The sequence below is a fragment of the Macaca nemestrina genome, chromosome 7 (assembly GCF_043159975.1).
Source record: "Macaca nemestrina isolate mMacNem1 chromosome 7, mMacNem.hap1, whole genome shotgun sequence".
Lineage (NCBI taxonomy): Eukaryota > Metazoa > Chordata > Mammalia > Primates > Cercopithecidae > Macaca > Macaca nemestrina.
The window spans coordinates 163,107,366-163,121,509 of NC_092131.1; the positions used below are offsets into that span (position 1 = coordinate 163,107,366).

General features: G+C 39.8%; 1 pseudogene; it reads right to left on the reverse strand.

Moving 5' to 3' along the window:
• Positions 1–13,329: 13,329 nt before the first annotated feature.
• Positions 13,330–13,415, reverse strand: LOC112428719 (small nucleolar RNA U3; annotated as a pseudogene).
• Between the last annotated feature and the right edge of the window lie 729 nt (positions 13,416–14,144).

Sequence of the window (14,144 nt, forward strand, 5' to 3'; positions counted from 1 at the left end):
AGTGATGTGGGGTGGCTGTAAATATAGATGAAGGTTCACTGACATGCCTGCCCTGCTGCTCCCTGCTGCTGTGCAGCCTAGTTCCTGACAGGCCACAGACCAGTACGGCCTGGGGGTTAGAGACTTCTGTTATAAAGGAACATAGGAAGACAAAAAGATTCCCCAAATCCTCATTTATATTGTTCTAAACAATTTTTTCTGTCTAGTTTGAAAGAAAGAATTGCCTAAGTTCCAAAGACTTGAGCAGACTTTATTTTCTTGCTCGTTAATTCTCAGTTTTAAGAAACTGCTAAAAAATAGAGCTCAATTAAACTAATTAGAATAAAACATCCTGTTAAATTATGTGAAGATCATTGAGATCATATTAAAATAAACTCTATAACTTCTATTTGAAAACACCTTTCTTTGGTCATGTACCTTCTCCTGCCAATTTCCCCCCAAATTGCTTACTGAATTTTTTAGTGAGTCTTTAATTTTGATATTAAATACATGGTTATAGCTTGGTGTTTTTTTGTCTGACTCTTCATGCTTATTGCTGCCTTTTACCTTGGTAAAGAACCAAGAGAGGCCAAGACCTTGAAATGAGGACTCTGGACAAAGACGAAGGAGCCAGTTTGGCTTTTGCAGGGCCAGTGAGTCATGGTACAGTCACAGATCCCCATGGGCTGAAGCCCATTGGCAGGCCGGGCCTCAGCTTCTGTAGCAGGTAGGCCAGCCAACTGGATGACAGGGGATTAATATTACTAGTCTTGGTCTGCTTTCCTTTAGTGGAGTGCTTTCGGTATATATATGTATATATATTTCTTAAATCTGTTTTCAAATGACGATGTAGCTGATGGTGATTTTACAAATCGTTATCATACTTACTAGAATGGCCTTAGGCAGCATCTCCTGACTACTTTGAGCTCCAGATTTCCCTGTAAATTAAATACTTAAATAATTCTAATTATGTGACCTTTTTCTAGGAGTATGTATATCAGCCACATTTAAAAAAAAATAGCATGGGACAATTATGGATTACATTAAGTCGGACCTATAGATGTAAGTTTCTGGAGCACTTGGAATTGATTCCAAGGACAACTCCTGTAATTGACCCAACCATCTTTTCTTACAATAGATAGTCTAGTATGTGATGTAGTGCAGGGAAATCCCAAGAGATACCTTCTGCATCTGCAACACAGACATCTGAAATGCTTCCATAGATGACACACTTATCCATGGAAGTATATTGTTCTTATTGACAGAGAAAATAAAATTCTGTTTGGGGTTCAAAGCTTTTTTCACTCACCTCAGTAAAAACAGCCAAGAAATCAGTGTGTCTCATCTTCATAGATTTACATTTAAGAGCTTTATTGATTTTGTGTGATGTTAAAATTCTGAAGGCCTGAACAAAAGAGATACGTTATTTTTTTACCAGTGTAACTAGCCACTTAGAATATTTTGATGGTAGTACAAACCAAATGCTTTGTTCTGGAATAAATAAATAGCTTTCTGAGAGTTCCAAATTTTGGCTAATTCTTGATCCAAGCAAGCACAGTCTTTTCATTGACAATGGAATAGAAATGTGTTAGCAAATATTAAATGCATCAATTTTCATAGTTTGCCATTCTTAAAGATAGACAGATTTATAAAATATTCTAAAAATAAGCCTCACAGAATTATTAAGAAGCAAATAACAACAACAAAAATAACTGGTTGGGGAAAAATATGTAGTAAAGAGAAGAAACTCAAAAAGAGGAGGAACAATTCAGTTCTCATGATGAACTATGAGAGATAGTTTTCAAATGCTCCTTCAGTTAAATCAATACAAATCCAATAATTTTTGCAAACTAAAAAATCTTAACAAAAGGCAACTAATAAAGGATGAGCCTAACCTAATAACAATCAAAACTTTTGAGGAGTGGACACAAAAGAGAAAACTAGCATATTATATTAACTCCTTTTTAAGATTGCATATAGAGTTCATGTATTCTTCACTGTCAAGATTAATCTGGACATCTGATGAACATTCTCAGTAACTGTTGTTTAATAATACAGAGGCAAGAAAAAAACTTCTGGCCAGATAATGTAAGACTCAATTTGCTTAAATACTACTTAATAAACCATCAAAACAAGCTAGGTGGGCTGGAATGAACCTTTGTTTTCCTGTATAAATTTGAGATAAACTTTGATAAGATATTGATATTTTTATAGGCTTAATATTTGTGACTTTTAAAAAGTAGAGGTTGTGTCTTCCCTAATATGGATTATGACATAGATAAATAAAGGGGAAATTAGTGAAGAATTCTTCTCTGATTGTGTCGACTTGTTCCATGGAATGCATAATTCCAGTTCATCACAATTGACATACATAAGTTAAATTTTATTTTTGCACTTTCTTAAACTTCTTGTTTTTATTATCCTCTCTTTTCTTCTTCTAAAACCCACTTTTCTAGATATGTATCCTCATTCCTATATTCCCAAAGCATTTAGTTAGCCAGTCATTATACCTTTACATTGAGAGCACTCATAAGGGAGGAGCAGAGGTCTCTGAATGACTGAAGAATCCATAGTATTTCCTTCCAAAGTAAAATCTCTTTTCTCCCTAAGATTCTGTGCCAATAAGCATGTGTGATATGGAATTGCTGAAGCTTAATGGATAGAATGACCCACGTATGTCAAAGCAAAAATGCTGAGCTCAGAGGTGGCAGGCAGATAGTGTCAAATCCAGCAGGCCACTAGATAACCCTGTCCTTAGTGGCCTACGAAGGGAGGCCGATTTCCCTTCTGCTTTCTGCCCATAGACATGCCATTCTGTCATCTTCCCTCATCTACTTTATAGAACACAGCTGCCCATCAGCTAGCATTGCCCTGCTAAGCCAACCCAGTCTTTCCCAGTGGCAATTTTAGAGCTAGTGATCTTATTTTCTAATGAAAAGACCTTAAGCTCTGAGTCAAATACGGGCCCTGCGTATTGTTTTTCTGGGGCAGCATCTTCTGGGCGCATGTGTATGTACCTCTCACACCTGCACAGCGTTGCCTTTCCCAGTTCTAAGAAGAGGAAGCCAAACTCCACATGAACACTGGGCTGAGAAACAAGGCAGGGAGAGCAGACAAGCCCTGGTGAGGTGTCTCTAACGCCAGGGCACACATGGTACCCTGGGCTGTCCAAGGGAGGTGTGACACTGTTTACCAGGGAGAGTGGCTGTGCAGCCTGGCTCCCTACGCCCTGTCTGGCCTATGAAATTTGATCTCAATCACAGAAGGCAAAAACATATTACTTTGACCACAATTCACATTCCGTAGGAGGAGACAGGATTAGAACATTTCTATTCTTGCCCAATGCTGCTAAATTTAAAGTCAATTTAACTGTTCACTGCAGTCTTCCTTCAAAAGACCAAAAGCAAGCCTCATTTTCTGGTGGCAAAATGCTCTGGAACATCATCATGAGCTGTGTTGTTGTGCAAAGGAAGATGACAGGTCACAAAAAACAGTCTTAAGCTCACAGTCAAGGCTGCTGCTAAACACCACCGCTTATGCCTTCATTCTTACTCCCATCCATTTATGTCTCAATGTATGTATTTAAACAATAATTTCCTAAGCTTGCATTATATTAGAATATGAAGGTGAATGAGGCATAGTCCCAGGCCTTGAAAGGCAAGCAGTCTAATAAAGACAGGCACACATAGAATCAAATAGAGAAAATTCTCCATCAAATTAAATCTGGGGTGCCGATGGCTCCTCTCTCCTTTTCACTTCTGCATCCTTCCTCAGCTGCTCTCTAGAGTCTTTCATTTCCTGTTTACTCAAGGACCCTCCTTATCATTTGAAAGGCAACTCAGAAGTAACTGTCTAGCCTTCCTCTTTCAGGAAGTTCATGTGGATTTACCAGGTGAGACACAGGAAACATTTTACGGTTGACTTCAGGATTACTTTCTTGTTTTTCAATCTTCCTCTCTAGGCTTGAATCTCCACTCTCCTCCCCTTTACAATTTTTAAAACCAATTTTCTTCTGTGACAAATAATTTCTTTAGGTTATATTTAACTTCTTGAAGATATCAGCATCTGAACTAGTTTTTCAGCCTCTCGTGCCATTCGGGATTTTCAAGGACTTCTATAGGCTATCGAGCTTCTGCGGACTCATTTACATTGACCTCGTCAGATCTCTGTGACAGGCATCTACTAGAAAAGCTCTTCTTCCTCCATTCAGCCTGAGATCAAAGATCCCTGGAGGGAAACATGGGCAGAATTGTGGTAGTTAAGGTCTGTGTTTGGAATTAACTTTTATTTCTGCTGGCCCACCAGGTTCAGGGTGCTAATTCCTAAGGGTTATTTTCTTACCTCTACTTGAAATAATATTACATAGTATTATTTTATATAGGTGAAAAGGCCAGACTCTAGGTCTAAGGAATGGCTCTGAGCTTACTGCTCCACCTGTACCTATATGATCAGTGCCATCAAATGAAGGAACTCAGGAGCCCTCTTTGCCACCTCCTTCCTCCAGCCTTACCTTAGGGGACTGCTTGAAGACTAGTGAGCATCCCTGCCTGTGACATCACGTTCCTCCACCCCTTAGCTCCAGTGGCTGGAACAGGAGGCTAAGCATCTCTTGGGCAGCTAGTATTTAAAGCTCTTTGCTCATTTCTGTATGTGTGTCCTCTCCCCAGAGAAAAAGACGGCAAATCACCAGGGAAGAGGGATGAGAGATTGAAGAATTAGAGTTAAAAGTGGGGTTTGGAGAGGGTTACAGCTTAAGGAAACTTGAAAAATGACCTCTTAGAATCCTAGGATTGACTAAAAAGCATTTGCCCAGGGGAAAAAAAAAAAAAAAAAAAAAACCTAAGAGGAAAGAATTTAAGTTACTTGGAGTTTTCAGCAAAGAATTCGACGATTCTAAACTGTGGTGATCTGTACCAGGAAGGAACATGTCCCTGGCCTGGTCTCCTGCATCCCGGGGCACCTGAAACAGGAGACTGAGATCCCAGCATATTGAAATTACATTAACTGAAATGTTATTTTCTTTCCATGGAAAAATTATAGCAAGGAGATTAAGGTATGATTAAGTGCATTTCAAAGGAAAATAAACATTTATTGCAATAAATAACCATAAAATAGATTTAATAATACTCTAAAAATACTTTCATAAATTGGAAAAACAGTGAAACTTCTTTTTCACCATGCCTGAATTTTCACAGAGCATTATATGAATGATTAGAGATATTCACCACTAACTCAGGGGCTGTGTGGATTCATGGCATGGCTCGCAGCTGACCACCTCACATCTCTGGGACTCCAGGTCTTTCTCTGCAAAATGAGATACTTCTTTTCTACCTTCTCAGAAAGCATATTCTGAAACAAGTAACATAATAAAAGGTTTTATCTCTTAGAAAACATGATGCTCACAGATACATTTTATTTTTATACACAACCTTTTTAGCCAACAATTCTAAGTATACCCTCATTGTAACTCCCTGATACACACACACACACACACACACACACACACACACACACACAGAGCAAGAAGTTGCAACAGATCCAAATAAAGTTACAGAGAAAAAAATATTGGAATAGGAGACCAGACTCAATATCTGTTCAATAGAACACAGTATATTTTAAACAACAGCACACTTCATTAGGTCAAGATAAACACAGGAGTTTCGAAATTTAGAGCAGGCAGGCCGGGTGCAGTGGCTCACGCCTGTAATCCCAGCACTTTGGGAGGCCAAGGTGGGTGGATCATGAGGTCAGGGGATCGAGACCATCCTGGCTAACATGGTGAAACCCCGTCTCCACTAAAAATACAAAAAATTAGCCGGGCGTGGTGGTGGGAACCTGTAGTCCCAGCTACTTGGGAGGCTGAGGCAGGAGAATGGTGTGAACCCGGGAGGTGGAGGTTGTAGTGAGCCAAGATCATGCCACTGCACTCCAGCCTGGGCAACACAGAGAGACTCCATCTCAAAAATAAAATAAATAAATAAATAAAATTCAAGCAGGCAGCAACCAATATATTTCCCCTCAACTCTGTGGAGCCACCATACTGTCCGTGAGCCATCTCAGAATATATCGGCCTCCTTGGCAACATTCCCCACACCAAATAGGATCTCTCCTTTGCAATACCCTTTCCAGGTCTAATATATGGCACCATTATCACCTAGTGTTTATTTATATGCTGCCAGTCATCACTTCTGGCTGGACTGTCAAAAGCTCTGTCTGGAGAGCTTTTGAAAAATATTTTTCCCACCATCCACCCACAGAAATTCAAGTTTAATTGACCATAGATGGGATACAAGAAGCCTAAGTTTAAAAGGCTCACCAGGTGATTCTAATGTGCTTGGGATCAAACACTGGTTGAACAAGAGAGAAGCTTTCACTTATCCAGGTGGAGAGAGTGAAAAAAAATGTATTGATGCTCAAAATATGTACCTCACTTAAGGAATCACTCTTATGCAAAACAGGCACAGTTGTGTCCCTGATGGCCCAATGTGTAACTCACCGTGTTACAAGTGAAATTCTGCATTTAATTCTGTGCTTTTGGGCAGGCTGACCATATCCCTCAAACTAGGACACTTCTGAGAGAGAATTGCATAGGTAGAACCAGCCAAACTGGGACACCCTAATTATAATAATAAGTCACCCTAATTATGGTAGATCTTTCTAAATTGGGAAACATTTACAGACTTTTGGGATACAACTTATTGCCCCAGAACAAATTAGTTTTCTCATTTGTAGAATGGTAAGAATAGTATCTTACAAGCTGGATAGATGTTTAAATGGAGACATTTATATGAAATGCCTTTGTAAACTTTGAAGTGCTATATATATAAACTTTATATACTATTTAAGCAAAACAGTTGCCATCAGAGAGATGGCATGTCTAGAAAGTGTTAATATAGGAGAACTGACAATTATTATTCAGGACCCTCTTTTCTCCTTCAATCCCACTGCTGAGTTGGAAGTCAAGCAAGCCAAAAGAAGAAATCCACAGATCCCTTTCAAAGGCACCCATTGTCCTGTCATGGGAGGTGTTACACATGTTAGGTGTTACAACTTGTTAGGTGCCTTTTGCCAGATATTCTGGTACATATTTCTTAGGACATCAAAGAGAATTTACAACTGCAGGATGATAGTTGCAAAAGTCTTTAGTAACTATAACCATTACCAAACCAACTATGCTTTACAGATTAAAAGACAATGTAATTTAGAGAAGGAAGGGCCTTCAGAGATGCTCATCACTGCTAGCTTTATTTCCTTGATTGTTTCTTAACCTTTCTCATTCTCAGTTTTCTTATGCAAAAATGGAGAAAATGATGCTCTCTTATCCTAAGGTTGTTTGTGGATTGAAGTGGGAATATTTGTGTTTAGCACACGGAAGGCACACAATAAATGACAGCTGTTGTTATTATCATCTTGACTATCAGTTCTTGATCTGCTCATTAACCCATGAAGTGAACAGTGCAGAAATAGCTCTGACAAAAAGCAGAAGAGAAGCAGAGGAGGAGGAGAAAGAAAAGGATAATCATTCTCATTTTGCAAATGTGGATGGATACTGAGGCTTGGGTTTATTAATAGAAGCGACATGTCCTGTTGTATCCAGAGAGCATGCTTGACACAAGCCTGGCTGAAGGATCTCATCTGTTGTGGGGCTGCACATTGATAGCATAGGATAGCAGGTGCCACACAGAACCACCAACCCATTTATGGTAACCATCACCATCCTCTCTCCCGTGGCCCTGTCCTTTGAGATTATTTTCTTAACCTCCCTGACCATCCACATTTTACATCCACATCATGCAATCCTTAGCATTTAACTATGAGGTGGAATTTACCCCAACACATTTAGATAATTTATTTTCGGTGCTAAAATGTTTTTATAACCTAACCTAGATTAGATGGAGCCTTTTCCTCTTTTCCAATGCAAGAGAAGCAATTGACAGAAGTGGATGTGTTATTGCGGGCGCAATGGAGCCATTGAACTGCAGTGCAAAAATGCAGTAAGGGATACAGATGGAAGAAGAATGTCAGGAAAAGACAGCAGAGGTTCCATAGCTAAGGTCAGAAGGGACAAGGAAAGAGTGCTCCTTCTCTGCCCTATCCCAGAGAGATAAGGCAGGTAACAGGAGGGCATTGAGGTGGAACTTTATGCAATCTAGGGTTCTTTGCTTTGGGCGTTGATGTATGCCTTGCGAAGAGACATTCCTGCCTCTACTTCTTGGGAGGAGCTGGGTGAATGGATGTTGTTGCTAACACCCCATCTACCTGGGTCATGAGTTTCTAATCTATGTCTTAAAAGATTGGTGGGTTTACCAACCAAAAGTTTGTTATCAAGGGCTTGAGAAGAACAAGTCACTAGGTCCTTGTAAAGAATCTTTCATTCTTAACTAAACTTGAAATCCCAAATCTCAAAATAAACATGAAACTAGGTTTCCCATGTGGCACAGTGCCCTATAATTTTCAGCTCACTAGGCTCTATAAATTTCAGCTTTTGAATTCACAGGCAACATTTGAATGGGTAAATGAGTTCACTTGCCCTGAGATCTGGCTGCAAGGTTTGGCACCTGATATGAATATGTATCTGAGGACAGTGTTGGGAGAAAGCTTCCTGACCCCAATCTTCATTTCTCCTTTGCCTATTACTTTACTTGTGTATGGTTGCTTAAAAGCAGCACATATTGTGGAATGTGAATCCTACCATTTCTGACGGAGTATTCCTCCGATAAAAAAGTAGGGTAGGGTAGGCAAAGCCAGTTAAACAGTCAGCTTGGCAGACTCCAGCAAAAGAGCTACTAACAAAATATTGAGATCCGTGGAAAGATAAAGTGCACAGAGTTGAAGCACTGACCTCTACACGTTCATAATCAAAATATGAAGGTAGCAGATCTAGGATTTAATACTCTCCTCTTCTCTCATTTTCTCTTGTTTCCTTCCCATTTCCTGCCCCCTACACTCCACAAACACACACATAAGACCTGGACGACAGCTTAATGGCAATTCCATACCCACTTTTAATCTACCCAAATTGCCAGGTTCCCACTGCCATATGCCAAGGTGCCAGTGAGCTTTCTGGTGCCACCCAGCAATTCAGAGTGGTTACGATGGTAAGATGAGAGCTGTGCTTCTGCTACAGTTGGCCTCACAAACTTCCCTTGCTTATGGCTTCTTAACTGCAATAATAAACCCCTTGGAGTGCAAAAAAAAAAAAAAAAAAAAAAAAAAACAACCAAGGAATGAGGAAGGGAACCCAGACTAAATATGAAAAGAAGAAAATAAAACATCCATTTTCAAATCATAAGACAGGAAAAAACAGGGGCAGGAACTGGTCGTTAAAGATATTGTTTTTATAGGACTCGTGGCAACTAGAAATTCGCTTTATGTATAAAAGACAAATACATTCATTGATTGGAAACTGCATAAAAATTACAGCATTTCATTTCTGTTTTCTTGTTTTAAATTATAAATTCATTCTTGTCTTCATAACATTTTCTGTGATTTGGTCATTTTCTATTTTGACTAGTGAAAGATTCTCCTACAAACTTAGAGTATGAATTGGCTGAATTGTACGAGTGGAATAGAGGAAAACCTCTCCTTCACTCACCCTTTTATATTTAGCCCTTTCTTTTACGTGGCCCTTAGAGAGCTACCCAAATCCTTTCATTATCAAGTATGAGACCCTTTACAATTTCAAGGGTAGCCAATGTCCCACCACACTTTCAGACCCCATCTCAGTTTCGTCCTTGGCCTCGGTCTCATTTAACTTCCTTTGTTTTCATCCCCTGTTCTTTCCCTTGGCAAATGCTGATGTGCTAGGAATATAGCAGTGAAGAAACAGAACAAAAATCTCAGCCATTATTTAAATAGGAGAGACAGGCAATAAGGAAAATAAATACAATATATTTTGTTTCATGGTGATAGGTTTAGGAAAAAATAAAACGAAAAGGTGAATGGTTGTTGTGTTTGCCTGGGTGGACTGTGTTGTTAAGGACTTCCTCCTTGAGTAAAGCAAGCCCTATGACTACTGGTGGTCGAAGGGCAAGTGATACCAGGATGCTTGTTCTTTTGTTAGTTCTCAATCGACACACAAGCAACTTGACACCAAACAGCTGCTTGACACCAGATCAAGGAACAGTGATCTTGTTTAATATGCTTTGTGTTCACCGTGGCAGGCATTGTGAGGGAAGTAAAAAAGTAACAGAAATAAAAGATAACTTTGTTTTTATTTTGAAACTCCAAATAGATTCCACTTTCTTGAGGGTAGAAATCAGCAGAATGAATCATTATATGCTTTGAAAACTTGATAGAAACCATGCTGTAGAAAAACTGTGCCACAAGTAGGACATCGGAGAAGGTTCCATCTAGTAGCTCGCTTATGATCTAAGATCTGAGCTTTAAAAACCGTGACATGGGTGACTGGAAAAGGACACTGTAGATGAGGAGAACAACAGGGCTCTGTAGTCCCGAATTCCTCAACACAGTTTTAAAATAGTCTACGAGCCAATGCATTTGGAGCTCCAAGATAATTTCCAATTTCCAAACTTGTCTCCAACTCGCTCTGCCACTCTCACCCCACCATATATTGTCTCCTTTCTTCATGCCTAATTTTCTCTTTGGTAGTTTGGATAATTATGACTTCAGTACTCAGGATCATGGTCTTTTCAATGTTATTTTCCTAAGAACTTTATGAGCACCAGGCTCTTCATAGGCTACTGAAATGAAGAAAGCTCTGACCCTCCACCCCAGGAGCTGCTAAACTGCTAAGTGAGCTAACAACTATCCAACGATGGCGTATAATGCTCACTCTTTCAAAAAATCTGTTCTCCCTTGTTTTGTTTTCCCAGAAGAAGCCACATTTCCAGACTCCTTTGTAGGTAAAGGTAGCTTCAGCTGTGGCCAGTGAGGCATATTCCAGAACTCTTGCCTAAAATTCATCTTTAGTTGATTTCTACTTCTGGTACAAAACCAGCCTACTTAGGACAAATAACTAGAAAATTAGGCAAAATACATAAAACAAATCTTTCAGACATTGAGAGAACAGGCAGAGTGGGACTGTGATCACTGAGAAAAGGGAAACAGAGGTGAAGCCTACTATCGCCCTTGCTTTCTGCCTGTAGACAATTTCTGGAAGATGGCAAAGGCAGGAAGATCCCAAGCAATGCAAAAGAAATGTCACTAAGCTGAAAAGACAAATATTGAATTTGTGGGAGGCTGAGGCAGCCAGAATTTACGGGCAAATTATTGGAGAGTAACAATTTCTGCAGAGAAATATGCATAAAGGCCCCCTTAACTATGCATGGATGCAACAAAACTCCACAAAGTTGCACAAATAGTAACTGCTGAGGAAAAAAACTATGGGAACTGTAACCTGAACAACTCCCAGAGTTTAAGCAAGGTTAAGAGATACTCAAATCCCTTCCAGCAGAGCGGAGAAACCCATTTAGCCTCAGGGAAGTCAGTAAAGAACCTAGAGAATCATGCATTGATAGTTTTGCTTAATTAGCCCTAGAGTTAGGGCTACTTTGGACAACCCTAACAAAGCTTAAAAACAAGTTTTGAATGCATTAATGTGATTTGCAAATAACTTAATTGCCTAACAAGACAAACCTTAGCCCTCCTTAGAGAAAAATAATAATAAACCACTATTATAAAATGTATGTTATTCAATAAAAATTCACTAGACAAGCAAAGAAACACCATATTATTACCTCAAAACAGAAGAAAAGAAGAAGCAGAATCAGAAGTGACAGAAATAATGGAATTATAAGAGAATAATTTAAAATCAACTTTTATAAATGTGATCAGTATTTCCTAAAGGACAAGATAGTCATAATCATAATAAAGAAATCAATAAGAATACTTTCCAGAAATAAAAATACAATATCTGAAATAAAATTTTTCTTAATAGGATTAATAGTAGATTGATACTGCAGAAGAAAAAATTAGTAAAAATGAAGACACAGCAATTGAAACGAAATTGAAGCACAGGAAGGAAAAGGAGAAAAAATAGACTCAGGGACCTGTGGGACAATATCAAACAATCAACACATGCAAGATTGTTTTCTGAAAGGAGTTGGAAAAAAAAGGTGGATAAAATTTTTTTTGAGTAAATGCCGAGGTCTGACCTGCAGACCCAGGCTGCATGATGGATGAATAATGTACTCAAACACCGGTATTCAGTGAAAGAGCAGCTGGGGGGCCAGGCCACTCACAGAAAGAGTTGTAGCAGCCGCATGCCCTGACTAGCTGGCCCTGAGGGCATTTATTCAGCACAGATTTAATGACAAAGGCTTTGAGTCAACATACTTGTGGATAGTTAATGTGGTCGCCCTCCCCAGAGAAAGCAGTCCTACAAATGATAGAAGTTGGTCTTAGTACCACATGAGTAAACAAGCTCTTCAGATAAACTCCCTTACATTCCTTTGTACCTACTCTAAGCTATTAGCTCACTGTAAGAGGATTAGGCTGTTTTAAGCCATAACTCTCTTCTGAGGCTGTTACAAAACCTTCCTGACTTCAAAGGAGGTTTGCTTCTCCTTCCTTTAATTTCCTCTGACAATTTTTCCCACCACCCTGACTGACATCTCCCCCTTTTCTGTTTTTAGCATCAGGTTTTGTTGGAGAGTACAGATGTGTGCAGCAACAGGTCTGTCAGGCATGGTGGTCACTGCCCGTATTCCAGCTTTGCATCCTAGAATTAGTAAATAACATAAGACAAACATGAGTATAATCAGCAACATTCTTTGCCAATGCAACCTGTATTGGTACTTGGCAATCTAGTTTGATGTGTGCTGTCACTAAGGAACCCCATTGCGGGTATTTTAATCCCTCTCAGTTAAGTAGTCGCATTGTTAGAAGCTGGGAAAGGGGGTGTTTGTCAAAGCAACAGGGCAGAAGAAAGGCAGATTTAAGAGATGAGCCCAATAGAGTGTAGCAGGTACTGGTTGTAGGCAAAATGAGAGAATAAAAAGGAATAAATTATTTGGAGTGAATGGTGTTAGTGTTTGAAGCAGGATTTGCTTTGCCTTCTGAGTTGTCTTCTTCAACATTCTGTCTGGGGCCTGTGTCATCCACAGAAGCCGCATTGTCTGGGGCTGCGAGTCCTGTAGGGTCATTTTCTTCATTTCTGGTACTGGGTTGGGTCCTAGCCATGTCATAATATGGTTTGATGCATCGTGCTGGAATCCAAAGAGGACCTGAGGGGGTATGAACACAAGCATATCCTGTTTCCCATGTTAGCAAATCATTTGGACCACACCATTCATTACTGTTTACATCTTACCATAAAACTGCAGGTTTTATGTCTTGAGAGGTTTTAGCAAAGTGCTTTTCTACAGCTGATTGGAATTTATCATCTAAATTTAAAAAATTAAACGGTGCTCTACACATTCAGAGAAACTTCTCTAGTAACAAACTATAGAAATGATCCTTGAAAGTATAGTCTTTGGGAAAGTTGAAATTGTTATAGTTAAGTTTCTCCAATTTCGGTGGAAAAGTTGATGCAACTGGGTGGCTTGGTCAAGCAGTGATGTCATAACCTGCAGGTCTGCTTGATCCTTGCTGTAAGCCAATGGGCCAGGCAGTGAGCTGTAGGCTCAAATATGTGTGATAAAAATAGGATGTGTATGTTGATCTAGCAATTACTGAAGTCAGAGAAAAAGAGCATGTGGGGCTGGCTCCAGAGTAGACTTAATTAGTTCTGTCTCAAGGTTCTGCAATAAATAAACAGCGTAAGGCCAGGCGTGGTGGCTCATGCCTGTAATCCCAGCACTTTGGGAGGCTGAGTTGGGTGGATCATGAGGTCAGGAGTTCAAGACCAGCCTGGCCAAGATAGTGAAACCCGATCTCTACTAAAAATACAAAAATTAGCCAGGTGCAGTGGCAGGCGCCTGAAATCGCATCTACTTAGAAGGCTGAGGCAGGAGAATCGCTTGAACCTGGGTGGCAGAGGTTGCAGTGAGCCGAGATTGTGCCACTGCACTCCAGCCTGGGCAACAGAGTGAGACTGTCTCAAAACAAATAAACAAACAAACAGAGTAAGCAGGGTCACTAACAATATTGATGGGCTGAGCAGAAAAAGTCTCCAAAGCCAGTATTAAGGCTCCAACCTCAGCTCTTTGAGTGCTAGTAAACTCAGATCAAGTGAGGGAATTATGTGGTCTTCACCAGACGGC